This window comes from Crinia signifera, chromosome 7, assembly GCF_055691185.1.
Source record: "Crinia signifera chromosome 7, ASM5569118v1, whole genome shotgun sequence".
NCBI classification, from domain to species: Eukaryota; Metazoa; Chordata; class Amphibia; order Anura; family Myobatrachidae; genus Crinia; species Crinia signifera.
This window is the reverse complement of record NC_139223.1, coordinates 131,164,955-131,181,168: the sequence shown is the minus strand read 5'-3', so window position 1 is coordinate 131,181,168 and position 16,214 is coordinate 131,164,955. Positions and strand designations below refer to the sequence as shown.

General features: G+C 43.4%; 1 protein-coding gene across 1 annotated transcript in view; it reads right to left on the bottom strand.

Annotated features, from left to right (window-relative positions):
* The window catches only part of R3HDM1 (R3H domain containing 1), a 134,519-nt gene extending 119,240 nt beyond the window's left edge, over window positions 1-15,279 (bottom strand). The window contains exon 1 of the mRNA XM_083153826.1: window positions 15,038-15,279. The gene's annotated coding sequence lies outside the window, so the exon portion shown is untranslated. The remainder of the gene's footprint in view (window positions 1-15,037) is intronic.
* Between the last annotated feature and the right edge of the window lie 935 nt (window positions 15,280-16,214).

The following is a 16,214-nucleotide window of genomic DNA, read 5'->3' as shown; positions in this document are numbered from 1 at the left end:
AAAAGGCATGGAAAGCCAATACCCCAGCTAAAATCTGTCAGTCGTTCAAAAGCAAACCTGCCCCTTCTCACTGCAAATAATATAAGCTGGTTCAGTCCTAAAGGCCCCCATACACTAGGGCGACTTGTCCTAAGGACAAGTCAGCCCCGATTTCCCCTGAGCTTCCCGGGCCCACTCCCAGCCTGCTCCTGATGCTCCTCCTCCTCCTCCCCCCTCCCCCCCAGATGGCTGCATGATTAATCTTATGTGCAGACCGTCCGACATCTGGATCTGATCCGATGCGCACGGGACCGCGCATCGGATCAGATCAGATGTCATACCCTATGCAATTTGGCCAATTTCACCAGATTTCTCGGGGCCAAATCTCGTAGTGTAGGGGGCCTTAACTGATGTCCTATAAACAAAACAAATACATCTCATTACTCAGGTGTCTCTCACTCTCTCTCTCTCACACACACACACACCTCATACTGATGGCATTGGTTACAGAAGGATTTCTAAAATTCTGTTCCAGTGATCATTGTTGGGGCCATAAATCAGTAGTAGAAAGAACATAATTTCATAAACCCGCCAAGACCAGGTTCTCCTCTCGTGATTTCTTACAAAGTAGTGAAAAGAGTTATCTGGAGAGCTGTCTAAAGGCCCCCATACACTATGCGATTTTCGGCCGATTTCACCCGATTTCGGCCCTTTGGGCCGATAAATCGGATGAAATCGGACAAAAATCGCATGTGTTTGACATCTGATCTGATCTGATGCGCGTTCACGAGCGCATCAGATCGGATCAGGGCGTCGGACCTGCTGAACATCAGATATATCGGAATCTGACCCATCATGGGCACATCGTGGGTGCTTTTTAGCACCCACGATGCTTCAGATCCGATATATCTGTGTGTACCTGTTCGGTGCTTCCACAGTAGCTACATCCGAAACACACGTCACCGGAGGGGGCAGGCGCAATGGGGAGGAAAGCCAGTGAGAGGGGTAGAGGAGACAGCAGCAGCAGCAGCAGCGTCCGTCCCACATTCAAGCGACAGAGGAGGGAAGACCCAAATATGGTTGTGGGCAGAACTGTCAGCGCGAGCATCACTGCCCGACTCCCCCTCTCCCCTGATCCTGGGTGTCATGGTAAACTCTAGCCAGCTTTGCCCCATCCTGCTGCAGTTTTTCCGCCTGTGCAGCAGAAGCCCGACTCCCCTACCTCTCCCCTTCTTCTGGGTGTCATGTTTAGCTCCGGCAGCAGCCCGAAGCCAGCCCCCCCCCCCCTCCCTCCCCCGTCCTGCTGCAGTTTATTTTCAGCCTGTGCAGCAGAGACCTAGTCTCCCCGTACATCTCCCCTGCTGCTGTGGGCAGCAGGGCCCCCTCCTCCCTCCTCTTCCAAGCCAGCTTCCCTTCTTCGTGCTGCAGGAGTTTGTCAGTCCCGGCAGAAGTGAGACTCCCCTGCTGCTGGAGTTCTGCCGTGGTCTGTGAGCATACTGTTTACTGGGGGAGGGTGAGTGTTCTGTGTAGGGATGGCCATCGGCTATCGATGTTTCCAAAACATCGATGGTCGGGACAAACATCGATGGTCGGGACAAACATCGATGGTCAGGACCTAGTGCCCGAAGTTTTGGACATCGATAGTCGAGAGCCAAATAGTATGATGCCATCGATGGATGGCATCCGATTTCGCTATATATATATATATATAAAAAAAATTTTTTACCCACCACGGCACAGTGGGAGCCGGGAGTCTTACGCATGCGCAGAGGAGGAAGAATGTGCCCGGCCGGGAGGTGCGAGCATGTGTGACAGAACTAACCTGACGTGCTGGATAATAATATTTCTTCTGCGCATGCACGCGCAGCACACGCACCCATCCCGGGTACATGCACGGCGCGCGCATGCGCAGAAGAAACATTATTATTCATTGCATCAGGTATAGCTCTATTGCGCATGCGTGCACATCCTGGCGGCGGCCACCCGTTCTTTCTCTGCGCATGCGCAAGTACACAAGAGTGCCTCACTAGTTACAAAGCAGAGTGTGCAGAAAGTTAAAAGGGCCCCTGCTTTATATAGCACTGTTCAGGCCACTCCCTAGGGCCATCCCATCAGATAAATCTCATGGCACATCCAATTTGCTTCAGATAAATCACAAGTGATTTATCACGCGATAAATCACATGTGATAAATCACATGTGATTTATCTGACGCAAATTGGATGTAAAAAATGGCACATCAAGTGTCAAATTTTATGTAGGCCTCCTGGAAAGCTGCCAGGGAAGTTCAAGGGAAATCAGATGCAATTTCACAGGTCAGATAAATCTTATAGTGTATGGGGGCCTTTAGAGCCAAGGACAACCTGTGGAGAGCTTCAAAAAGATCTGAACTTAGCAGGCCAGGAGGTACAATTGTTTTAAAGAAAACAATGCACTCAACTGCCATGGCATGTATGTACGGCCCATTGCTGAAGCGAAAGCACATTGAAGCTCATTTAAATTTAGCTGCACAACATTTGGACAAGTCTGTGAAATACATTGAGAATATAGTCTGGTCACAAGAGACTAAAACTGAACTCTTTGTATGCTATAATAATACACACCATGTGTGGAGGAGCAATGGCACTGCATATCACCCCAAAAACACCACACCAACAGTGAAGTTGGTGGGAACATCATGGAGTGGGGTTGTTTGTCAGCATACGGCACTGACATACTTCCTAGGAAAGTCGGAGAGGTGTGAAAAACATTCTGGATAAAAATCTGCTGCCACCAACCATGCTGAAGATGACAACAAGGGTGTTCATTTCAGCAAGACAATGGTCCCAAACACAAAGCCATGGACACTCTTAATTGGTTTCAGAGAAAATAAATAAAGTTGCTAGAATGGCCCAGCCAATCACCTGACTTGAATCCAATTGAAAATCTATTGAAAGAACTAAAGATTTGAAGATTGTGTGGAAGAATGGGCCAAAATTACACCTGAGAAATAGTTTCACGAGACTAGTTTCTCCTTACAGGAGGCGTCTTGAAGCTGTCATTACAAACAAAGGCTTTTATACAATGTATTAAATACATTTCAGTAAGCGTGTTCAGTACTTCTGCTCAGTCACCCCACTAGTAAATGCTACATTAAATAGGACCCAGATCCCTCATTAATCTATTCAATAGCAAAAAAAAAAAAAAAAAACTTTCATCCATGGTTGTCTGGGAGGATTAGAGATCTTAATGAACTACGCCTTTCCATACATTCCCAAATCCTTCTTACAAATATATAAATTTCCACTACTCCAAAAACTTTATTCCAGACCCCCTCACATGTACATGTCTTATACAATCTTCTCCTGAGGCTGTGTGGGCCTACAAGAAGATCAATTATGATTTTTTTTATTATTATGTTTATTAAGGATTTTGATATAAAACTAATTTTAACCCACAAATGGTGAGCAAAGAGCTCTACATGTGTTCTGAAAAATACAGATAGGCAGTGCATTTCTAAATTGAGCAGGACAGTACAAATACATCTAGTGTATAAAGCATTGTAACAATATTACTTAAAATGGGGTCAACACATGACTGAGTGAGGTATACCATTGTTACTGGTAATATCAGACCACAAAACCACTATCCGTGAAGTTGATAAAATAAACAATATACACGTCATTTCAATAAATCAACAAACATAGGGAAAGAAGTGGGAGGTGTCTTTTGGTATGCCCCAATCAGAGAAGTGTAGGTTGAGCATGGCTTTACAGTCTAACTTAAGGAGCAGGTGGAACGTTGAATTGATATACCCTAGAACTTTATACCAAAATTTCTTGATCTTAGGGCAACTCCAAAAGCAATGCATGTATAAAGCGTTTTGTGCCCCACATTTCAGACAGATGCCTGACTCTACCATATGCTTTCTTTGTCCCGATGTAATTTAAGAGTTCTTATATGGATGGTATATTGCAATACAAGTTTCAAATAGTTCTTGGAGGGGTTGCACAGTGAAAAGCACATGCATAACTCCCATGTAGAGAAGGGTCTGATGTTTTACTGTCCAATCTGGTCCATCCAATTGTGGGTGATCTTCTCACTCCCCCAAGCTAGTGCGGCATCTGCTGCCCAAGCTCAAACAAATTTTATTCACAATCCTCATAGGGCAGCGTACAAAAGACATGAGTTAAACAGGGAGAATAGGCCTTGGTGGGTGCAATATGTGGAGCCATTGCAATAGCAACTCACACCATTTGCCTGCAACTGGATTTACCCCTTCAAGTTAACGCTCTCCCAAATTCCTGCTCCTGGCATTCAGTCTATATGCCACCTCTCGCTCTACAGGTTGAGTATCCCTTATCCAAAATGCTCAGGACTTGAAGCATTTTGGATAATGGATTATTCTGTATTTCAGATTATTTTTATATTTCAATGCATTAGCTTGAGGATATGTTATATAGAACACATCAAGGAATAACCCTCGGTACCTGTTAAGTTTCACTGCGGCAGCATGGCTGTGCGCTACTTCCGGGTTCGGCGCTTTTCAAACTTTCTAAAACAAAATAAACTCCATGCCAATGTGGATAGTTCATACCCCCACTATCCACGTTGGCATGGAGTTGATTTTAGATAGCGTGGTGAGCCCCACAAGGGGACTCAGAGGCCCGGCCATGCTGCCGCCGTGAAACTAAACAAGTACCTAACCCTCTATATGTATTAATTACCTATTGCATTTTGTGACCAGTTTATCCCAATATTCATGTCCCTGCTTATCTCAACATGACATGCTATAAAGTTAATTTAAGAATAACGATCACCTCATTTTTCACTCTTCTCATGCCGCTAAGCATTTAAACACAGAAATATGCAAATGTAACATCTAAATTCACTGGAGGCGATTCAATGGTTTGAGCTCCCATCTAAAGTAGCCAGAAGCAAATGTAATTGTTTTGGGTAACCAGCCTCAAGACTGCACTGATCGAGGATTTCCGCTCGCACCCATATGAGGTGCAAGCAAAATTGAATGTAAAGTAGGACTTTGTGGCTGATCAGTGCAAACACTTACACAAGAAAAGTTATTTAATCCAGCATGGATCATTAACTAGAAAATTCTTCAATCATGCGATTCTAGAACAACTGCGCATGCCTACCACATGTGTCCATGAGGGGAATCAATGACTTCAAATGTGCATTGATTTCTCCAGAAGGATATAAATACATCAGAGACTGTACAAAGAAGAGCAACTAAAATGGTGCATGGCCTACATCACAAAACGTACCAGGAAAGACTAAAAGATCTTAATATGTAGATTTTAGAGCAGAGAAGGGAAAGGGGGGACATGATAGAAACTTTCAAATATATCAAGGGCTTTAACAAGGTACAGGTGGGAGACATTCTTCACATGAAGAGGAGCAACAGAACACGAGGACATGCACTGAAACTAGAGGGAGGAAGATTCAGGGGAAATTTGAGGAAGAATTACTTCACAGAAAGAGTAGTAGATAAGTAGAATAGCCTCCCATCAGAGGTGGTAGAGGCAAATACAGGGATCAAATATGGTTTGAGGTAACATGTTTAGAAAAGGGGCAGACTAGATGGGGCAAGTGGTTCTTATCTGCCGTCAAATTCTATGTTTCTATGATTGTAAACACAATGTGGCAGGAGATTAACGGACAGGAAGCTGGTGTTTGGGGGTTCAAACCTTAAATTTTTTTTCTTGGTGTGGTTGAAAAAAATCCAGGCAAGCCCAGGCGGTAGTGAAGAGGGTTTGTGACATCAACGATAACCACTTACAGCCTGCCTTAATTGCAGATTAGTGAAGTTGCGTATGGATTTGCAAAGGTATTAGCAATCCAATTCTAATTCTCTCACAAACGAATCTCCAATTAAATTGTTTCCCCGGATGCCCATTAGTCAGTGCCACCAGGGAAAACAAATGAACTGCCCCCATAATAGCATTTGATACTTTCGTCCAATTTTTGGGGCAATTTTTTCAGATGCAGGGTGATTTTCCCACAAAATAAATGCAGCTAATACCAGAATTACTGCACGAGATCTTGAATAAACATTGTAAAATTTTATAGTGCAACTAGCTGGCACAGGCATACAGAATGTTCCACACTGAAAGCATGTTACATCACTAGAAATTCTCTGATTATTGCAGCTAATTGAATTTGGCCCCTATGAGACTTTCAGTCCTTGCATAAGGAATTTTTAGCTCTTCCATGCAGAGCTGCAAGAATCCTTAGTCCTTGTTGCAAAAACTGCATGACTGATATCCCCACTGATTTACAAGATGACTTCATACATGGGCACTATGGAGGCTATACGGAAACCTTAATCTGTAGATCGCATTACATGGATGGTTAGATTAATGTACTGGATAGTTGTTTTGTGGAAAGATCCAAACACTTTAAAAATGTAATTCTCTTCCCTGGATTTAGAGCAAATAGATTGTCCCCTTCCAAAACATTCTACAGTGTATCTGTCATCAGTACAGTTTCAAAAAGTATCAGTCATAAACTGGATACACATTTGTGGATTTTTGCTAATTATATTGTCTAATGCAGGGGTGGGGAACCTCAGGCCCGGGGGCCATATGCAGCCCCTGTAGCCGGTCCTAGTGGTCCGCCCACCCACCCGGCGGCTTTGCCAGGAGTCAAGTACAGGGAAATTCTTGCGAGAGGTCGATAGCTCTCGCAAGATTCCTCTTAATCAACAGCAGCCGGAGACTGCCAGTCCTATTCAGCAGCAGTCACAAGAGCGTGGGACAGCTGCAGCAGGACAATTTGTAAGAGAAATGTTTACATATGGCCCCAAGGATTTTTGCCCCATACAAACGGCCCTTGGTACAAAAAAGGTTCCCCACCCCTGGTCTAATGTTTACAAACTATTTCTAACGATGTGAATTCCAGCGGTCCATTATCAGCCCCCATCTGTCATCTGTACATGCAGTAAAATCCTGATTACATCATCAACAGCAGCATGCTCCTGGATGTGGCCAATGAACGATAAAGTTAACAATATTGTTGGATGTGTATACACTATATAATGTGCTCAGGGAGTTGCAGCCAGTTCAAGGGAAATCATTATTGGATGATGGCATGGTCTACTGTGTACCCAGAATTACTTTGCAAACATCAGATGCTGACTTTATAGAGTGGAAAGGTTTCCTTATCATAATCCATCTAAACAGATAATTTTTTGATCACATTAGACTCTTTGGCGAGATCCTATTATCCCTGATAAAGAATGGGTTTGGAAAAGGTCAGTTTGGTGCAATTTTTCCCAAAGTTGTACCAAAAAAATAAATAAATAAAGAAGTGGAGCTATCCAATTTAGTCTGCCTGATAAGAAAAAAAAAATACATTCTCCTGAAAAACAAAAAGGTTCACACCTGTGTGGTTTTCTTTTTGGCTGCAGCAGCCCCCGTTTCCACTGGAAAAAAAAGTCTGTTTTGGGGGAATTTACAGACTTATCAGGGCTACTTATTAGATAGGCTCAGTGTGGGCTATTACCCGCCATCGTGTGCAGGTAATAGGATATTTGTGGTTGTCCGACTAAGACACAGAAGTTTGCTACAGAGATACAGGCTCACTCGGATTCGCAGTATGTTATGCTGAGAGAAGAACCTGGAGGATTCATTTGCCAGCAAATCGTTGGCCCAACATTACTACAGTGTGTACTTACACAAAAAAAGCAAATAACCAAGTGCGCTTCATTATGCCTTATGGGTGGTGTAATGATTAGCATAACAACCTCATAACACTAAGGTCATCTGTTTAATTCCCACCATGGCCGTAACAGGGGTTTGATATTCTTCCTGTCCCAAAAATATCCTAGTAACTTTACTTAACCTAGTAGGTTAATTGGCTCCCAAAAAAAAAAAAGTTACCCCTAGTGTGTAAGTGTGTGCGTTTACAAGTGTTTAGGGCAGGGGTCTTCAACCCATGGCCCGCGGGCCACAAGTGGCCCGCTGAGTTGTTTTGACTGGCCCGCCTGTAAGTGCCGTTTACAAAAGCCAAAACCTTCCACGCTCATCACTTTACATGGGGGACGCGGCGGAGGAGGACGTGCAGTGACTGGGGTGGACGGTACATGCACATTGTGGATTTCCTGAAGCTGCGTACACATCCCGCCCGCGCCCTTTCAGAGAAGACAGTCGCAGCCCCGTGACAACCGGCTCCAGACCTCTGATGCTGCGCACCCGTCCCTGCCTACCTCCTTCTCATTGAAGACAGCCGCCGCCAGCAGGAGCAGCCCTCTGAAAGGGAAATACGGAGATTAAGGCAGGTTTCTTAAGGGGAGGGGGGAGGTGAGCTGCCTGCCTGCAATGCGGTGCTGACTGGGGGGGTGAGATGGCTGCAATGCGGTGCTGACTGGGGGGGGGTGAGCTGGCTGCAATGCTGTGCTGACTTTCAGGGGGGGGGGGGTAAGCTGGCTGCAATGTTGTGCTGAATATTGGGGGAGGGGAGCATCTGGCTGTGCAGTGCTGACTATGGTGGAGGGGGGCTGGCAGTGCTGTGCTGATTATCAATGGGGGGGCTGTGCGGAGATGCCTATGTTTGGGGGGGAGGGAGCTGTGCTGTCTATCTATGAAGTGCTGTGCTGGCTATCTAGAATTACCCCTTTCTGACCAGTGACACTACGGGTGGCATTTTATGAGGGACACTACGGGTGGCATTTTATGAGGGACACTACTGGTGGCATTTTATAAGGGACACTACTGGTGGCATTTTATGAGAGGCACTGCTGCGGGCATCATATGTATAAGCAGGAGTATTGGGGGCATTTTAGTGCAATGGGCATCATGGTGTGTGGCATAATGTGTAATGGGCATTACGGTGTGTGGCACAATGCGTAATGGGCATTACAGATAAACAGTGTATATTGATTTAAGTAGCCTGTCATTGCTTGGGATTGATTTGTGAGGAGTTCTAGGTCACTGTGTGGGCCTTCATGTTTATATGTCACTGTGCTGCCTTTAGCCAGCCAACTTAAGCGTGGAAGGACAACAACCATTCCTGCGGTAACCAATATCTGGTCATGCAGGTTGCAAAAGTGAAATGTCAGGTAATGGTTTTCCTGCTAGTTCACACGCTTATTAGACCACGCCCCTTAGAATTAGGCCACACCCCTTTTGGGGAGCGCGCGCCTGCGGCGCGCACAATTTCTTCAATATAATATTATGTATGGGGGAGCTGCATTTTTTTTCTTTTTGCAATGGGACCCTAATTGTCTAGAAATAGCCCTACTGCTGATTATATATTGGTATGCCGGGGCTGTGATGTTTATCTATGAAAGGCTGTGCTAAATACCACAGTAGAGATTAGTGGCCCTCGGCCTTCGTTGAATTTTTTAATGTGGCCCACACTGTCGGAAAGGTTGAAGACCCCTGGTTTAGGGCAAACTAGATGAGCCAAGTAGGTTTTTTTTTCTGCCATCAATTTAAGTTTCTTACCAGACCAATTTGGTCTACACTAGACACAACGGTTCATGGTAGACAGTCGAGTCCCCAATTTATAGTGAAAAATATTATCTACAAATGCAAAACATTAAAGACCATTGCCAATGTTGCCAGGAGTTGGAGCATCAGCCACCTTAGATAAAAGGAGAGGCCAAATAAAGGTAAAATCGCAAAGAAATACTACATCCGAGGATAAACAGGCCTTTATCACTGTAGTAAGTGTTAAAGTTCACCATTTTACCAACAGAAGAACTGAAAAAATATCTCTTGAATATACAAGTAGCCAGGAGAAAGCCTCACAAAAACACACAACCAAAGTGTGACATTCGTGTATAAAGCTCAACTTCTGAAACAATGCTCACGTAGGAGATAAAAAGGTAGAGTTGTTAATTTTATGCCAGTCTAACAATGTACCACCACTAAAACCTTGTAAATCATATGCACTGTGGTAGGGGATGACCATTTGGGGTTCTTCTGAAACCAAAGTTAATGTCAGTTTAACAATGAACTAATTTTAATACTAGCTTTTTCTGCAGAAAACTGTAAAAACATCTATGCAACAACTATAACTTGGCCAATATTAAACCAGGCTGCCATACAATGTCCCCAAGCACGCCCCCCAAAAAATTACGGTTTTGGGATGAGTAATACAAGAGCACTATCACTATCCCAGAGATGTTTTGGGTGGAGCTTAATAGAATGGCCTATAAACTTAAATATCACAAAGCAGTGTTGTGACTAGTAAGAGTTAGCTATGGCTTATGTTACCATGGAAGAACCAGAAATGCATACAGAAAGGAATTACTTCTTTAGGCAATGTTATTTTTTGTGCAATAATGATAAACCATAGCGGTTCTTATGTGTAATCACATGAAATTCTAATATTATAGGACTTAATTATAATCTAGTGTTCATCATGTCGAGATGTAAAAACACAGGTTAATAAAAACAATGTAATTTGTCCCTCACATGACTGTATATACATATCTGGAAACCAAATCATCCATAATCTCCTTAAGCTACAGTTGAAATCTGTACATAAATACGGTATATATGCAGATACCGCTACTCCCCATGTAAAACAGGAGTGATTACCGGCAAATGCACTGCTTTATGCAAGATAGCATGCCGATATGCAGGGCAATGTATGAATGGTCTGACCTTTCAGACACCTGCAGCTGTCGGTGTTGTTGCCCATACACCACAATAGGGACAGTGCTATGGGCTGCTCAGGAGATCTTGTAATAGTAGCAAGATCTAGTGCATGTCCACTGAGCCAGCCGAGCAGTGAGACATAGGTCATTAGCACTAGGCTAACGCTCAATGCGCTTTGGCACCCATGATGTCATTGCATCTCAGTGATACTGCTTCGCCTCAGTAAAGATTGTGCTGCTATAGTACATTTGCCACAGTAAGCCTAGAATGTTTTCTGACAGTTATATAAAGAATTGTAGTCTCTCATTGTTTACCTTTCGTACCCCATTTCTTCCACAAAACCCAAACAAAAAGTAAAAAATATAATAGTAATAATAATTTGTTGGGTCCAGATTACTTGATGACAACAATGGAGCAAGAACACAGATGGACTTTCAATCTCACCTATTTTTTTCTATCATTGTATTGTAATCGTATTACAGTTTTATGGCATTTGTATTGAAATACATTTGTATCGTGACCTACTGTACAGAAATGTTTTTTTTTTTTTTTTAAGAATTATGTTCTATATATATATATATATATATTATTCTATGGATAATATACGTTCATTAACATAGTATGGGTTTGTGCACTTTGCACTGGGAACATTTTAAAGCACCCTATTAGGAACCCCTGTACAGATAACATGTAATCATTCCCAGAAGTCCTTGTCCCAGTGGAGCTTACAGAAGTCCCCACACACAAGCAAACACCCATCCTATGGCCCAGTCTTATAAGAAGCCACTAAGCCGGAATACATACAGATGACCAACAGACGGTATGTCTGTGGGCAGCATACCAATGCCAGCATCCCGATGGAGGGCATCCCAACAGGGGTCCAGTAAGCATACTTACATTCTCTCTGTATCCCCCCTTACACCCGTTTCCACAACCAACCCTCCAAGTTAATGTCCAACAACGCAGTCTAAACCTAAAGCTGGGTTCACACTGGTAGATATATCTGCAGATCAATGGATCTGCAACTATCTACAGAGGGATCGGGCAGCGTGTTCTCCATACACACTGCATGATCCTTCGGAGCTGACATCTTAAGTGGGAGGGAGCATTTGCATGTGTCCACCCACTGAGCTTTCGATCACCTTGGGCGGCTGTAAGGGCAGATGGCAGAACGAAGCGCCAACATGTCTCTTTATATAATCGGGCATCAGCTGTGTTGCAGAGCTGACTATATCCGACTGTGAAGGACACCGTTCACAGATATATCGCTTGTACACACTGGCCGATGGTGCATCGATATATCGGATGTTCAATTGAATCGGTATGTATTTACCTTAAGTCCCCTGATCGTGCCTAAACCTAACCTCCCACTCCCCCAACCTAATGCTACACTGTCTAGCATACTTACGATCAGGATGTCAGCAGTCTGGATTTACTTGTTCAAGCCCAGGACATTGAGGTAAACTGCATCTGCAAACTTAAGTGCCAGAAGCAAGGCAATCAATTGAATATATCCAAGAACTTAGCGCTGGAGCTACACTCCAGTTTGAGCATCAAATTCTCTCAGTCTCCAAGGGATATAGCTACTAAAGTGCAGGTTTTTTTCAGAAACGGAGATGTTGCCCATAGCAACAAAATCAACAGATCTGAAGATGCGATGGACGATCCGTGGGAGCGTGCAATAGTGTGAACACATTTATTGATTCGAAGGATTTCTTGTTCTGAACCATCAGAAATTGACTAATATATATCCAACGTGTGTGTGTGTGTGTGTGTGTGTGTGTGTGTGTGTGTGTGTGTGTGTGTGTGAAATGGTTCTTATCTACTCTTTCCAACCTTACCAATGAATACCTGCATGGTTTCAAATACCATCTAACAATGATGTTCCTAAATTCCCCTCTTCCAGTAAGCTGTGAGCGCTTACAAGCAAGGCCCATTCAGCACTGTCCCATGCTCAAAACTTTTTCATATATCCAGAACAGATCCACACACACTGGGAGAAAATTGCTAGGCTGAAAATTGCTCAGTGCATACACACTGAGTGATTTGTGCCCATCTAAGCTATGGAAAGCCATACACCATGTTGCTCATCTGCTGGTAATACCAGCAGATGAGCGGCGGTGGACGGCGATGATGCGGACGCATGTATCAGCGCTCATCGCTGGCCTGTACACACTGGGCGGCTTTTGTGCTGCAAGCAGCTCAAACCACAAAGAAAAAGTGTGTACGGGCCATTATCAAAAAAAGATTTTAAGACTGTTTTGACATGTGCTTCTAATATGTTACTTATATATATATATATATATATATATATATATATATATATATATATATATATATATATATATATATTTAAACGAACAGGGAGTGTTAACAAATGTTAAGTTGTGTACACACAGTACACATATTGCCAGCGAGTGTGCAGCGGTGATAAATCGCTGGGTGCGCGCTCCCATTTTCAGTCTCCTAATGGTCGGAGGAGCATGCTCCTCCTCCTCCGACCAGCGACTTCCCCTGGTCGCTGATGAAAACAGGACACTGAGCAATATGATTGCCAGCGAACATATTGCCCCGTGTGTACACAGCTTAAAAACAATCCATGCTGTGTATACAATTTTAAACACAAGGAGAAAATGTAAAGGGCACCAGTTGGAATAGGCACAAACATCTCATATGGCGAATGCAGTTTTCTTTACATTAGCAGCTGAGAAGTACATTAACAGCAGACAGGTGTGTACAAGCCCTACATTTTGCACTGTCAAACTTCTGCTTACCTCCCATTTAACTTATCAAAGCTGATTGATGCTTAACTACCATCTAAAAACAAAATCACATTTATTTGTGGAAATTATTTTTGACTGAAACACAAACCGATCCATATATACTTAAGATTAACAAACCCACAATCCAAAAATATACAGGTAGGTTAATTGGCTTCCAACAAAATTAACCCTAGAATGTCTGTGTGTGCGTATACATGTGGTAGGGAATATAGATTGTAAGCTCCACTGGGGCAGGGACTGTTATGAATGTTCAAATATTCTCTGTACAGTGCTACGGAATATGTATGCGCTATATAAGAAACTTAATAAATAAATATGTTCAAAGCACAGTATGCAATAACTAAAGACCTATATTTGAGAAGGAGATTACAGTATATACAAATATCTAGGAAGTTCACAGAATCTCACGTGCAGTTTTCTGAACAATGAATTACAGACAGAACTGTGAATGGATCAGTGACAAGACAAGGTTGCACATTCTTTTTTTATATAAATTGTTTCCTTAGTTCAGCATCTGCTCACCTGACAGCACAGGCTGGATAATGTGGGACCTGCTGTGACACACACACAACTTTGTGCACTGCAGTGAAGATAAAAGGTGGCGCTGCACTGCAAGCTCATTCTACAGTATGCACTTGTGCTAGAGAGGTGCTCAATGGCTTGTGCCCATAAGCATAAAGGACCCTATGTGAATGGCACATATTAAACACCCTATGTGCCATTCACACACACTGCATCACAACACAAGCAAACAATGTCAGGTCATGAAAAACAAGCACGTGTATGTTATTCATCTCACTGCCATTCTGGAAAACCTGTCTCAGGCATCAGGCACCCACACCACTTTTTTATTTTTCCTTCTACAAATGTACAGGCAGTGATTTAAGAAGAAATAAACAAAATAAAGTGGACATAATCTGCAAAGATGCAATGTAAATGGCCCTGCATTCACTGTTATGTATAAAGCAGATGCATTCCTGGCAAATACAATGATAGGAAGGATTAGAAGAAATGGTTTTTTTTTTGTTTGTTTGTTTTTTACATAAAAAGCAAAAACATTTTATGGCCTGGTCATTTTTTTTCCCACTTATACCATAAGAAGGGGTTAATCCTATATCATTGCAGAGAGGCCTATCAGCAACACGTGAATTACTGTACAGTATATCCATTTATATTCCCAACAGTTCAACTAAACATCATAGGATCACAAAAAAATCCAATTTTAGTTACGGATCTCTCCCACTACTCACCAATAGCAGGGATGGTGCGAATAAAGGAAGGGGGAGGGGCACGTTTTTATAGGGGGATAATAGGCACCTCATACACTGGGGTCCCACCCTATATGCAGGAGTACCCCTAACAACCAATATGGTGTGTACACCCCCCTTCACCACCACCTGCACTGTAATTTGCCACCCCTTAATATAAATCAACCGTGGGTACCTGCATTTTATAAACCAGGGCCTCCATCCTAATCATCACCATTACCACCACCCTGTGCCAGCCCATAAATAACAATCCTATTAATAATATGGCACCCTGCAACCTATAGGGGTGATCCCCTGCCCTGGCCTGAACCCCAGGGGTGACTCTTAACATCCCCTCTACACCCAGCTCTGCCCCACAATACAGCTCCTGACAGTGGAATACATGGAATAAAGCCCACTCTTACCGGCTCACAGGCTGTCACAGAGGTGGGAGCCCACAGTGGAAGAAATTATTTTCCTGCGTGGGGGAGAGGCCGATGGAGGAGACAGGGAAGGGGAGAGGAGCTTACTAACGCCTCATTAAAAATTGGTAATTACAAATAAATAAATAAAAATAAATATACTGGGGAGAGAGTCTAGAGAGAGAGGGAGTGAGAGAGAGAAAAGCGGAGGGGGGAGGAGGAGGAGGAGGATATGAGGCGGGGACGCGCTGCGCGCTCACGAGGGTAGGGGGCGCGCGGTGGTTATAGCGAGGAAGGGAGCACGCGCACACCCAGGTCTCTCCCGTCGCAAGACTAGACCAGGAGAAAGCCAGCAGCCAATCGAAATCACGGTGGAAGGTGTGATGCCTGTGTACGGGCCAATGAGATCGCGTAGGGAAAAAAACACACACACAACAAGAAAAAAAGCAAAAGCTGTAGTCAGAGCAGCTGAAACAAGGTTACAGCTGTATCCAATTAGATAGCTCACAGTCGCCAATTTATCCAATCCGATGCATGCGGGAAGCTAATCACCAGTAGCAGCGGTGACATGAAGTTACACCAACCAGGACAGAGGGGAAAGGACATCCGGCCAATCAGCAGTAGTTAGCTTCTAGAAGCCTCAGATTGCAAGTGAGCCTCTCTCACTTAAAAAAAAAATATATATATATATATATATATAAATTATTATTTAATTTTATGTGTATGTGTGCAATAGGCAAAGCAAACGCTAATAAGCAGGTACTACAATAATACAAAAAGGTAAAGTTAGGAAGTAGGATGACACAGAGGGGAACCCAGAGCATCCTGTCAGCTGCAGCCATTACTATGACCCCCAGCCAGTCTTGTTTATAGTGGATAGAAGAGTTACCAGAAGTATTATCTCCATTCTATCCTCACTGGCTCCCAGACTGCATTCCTTCTGACAGTGCCAGTTTAATTAGACACCACACCAGACACCAAAATAAGTCTTGCTTCATGCCACAGTAATACTTTAAACTCAAGAACAGGTGCCACCGTCATTTTTATTGTAGCACCTGTTCAAAATAAAGACCTTAGAGGGAAGGGATAATAGCAACAGTGTGTCTGAACAGCTTTACATATTTTTGGTACAGCAATATGAATGGTATTAAATAACAAAATGACTTATTTTTTTGGATGC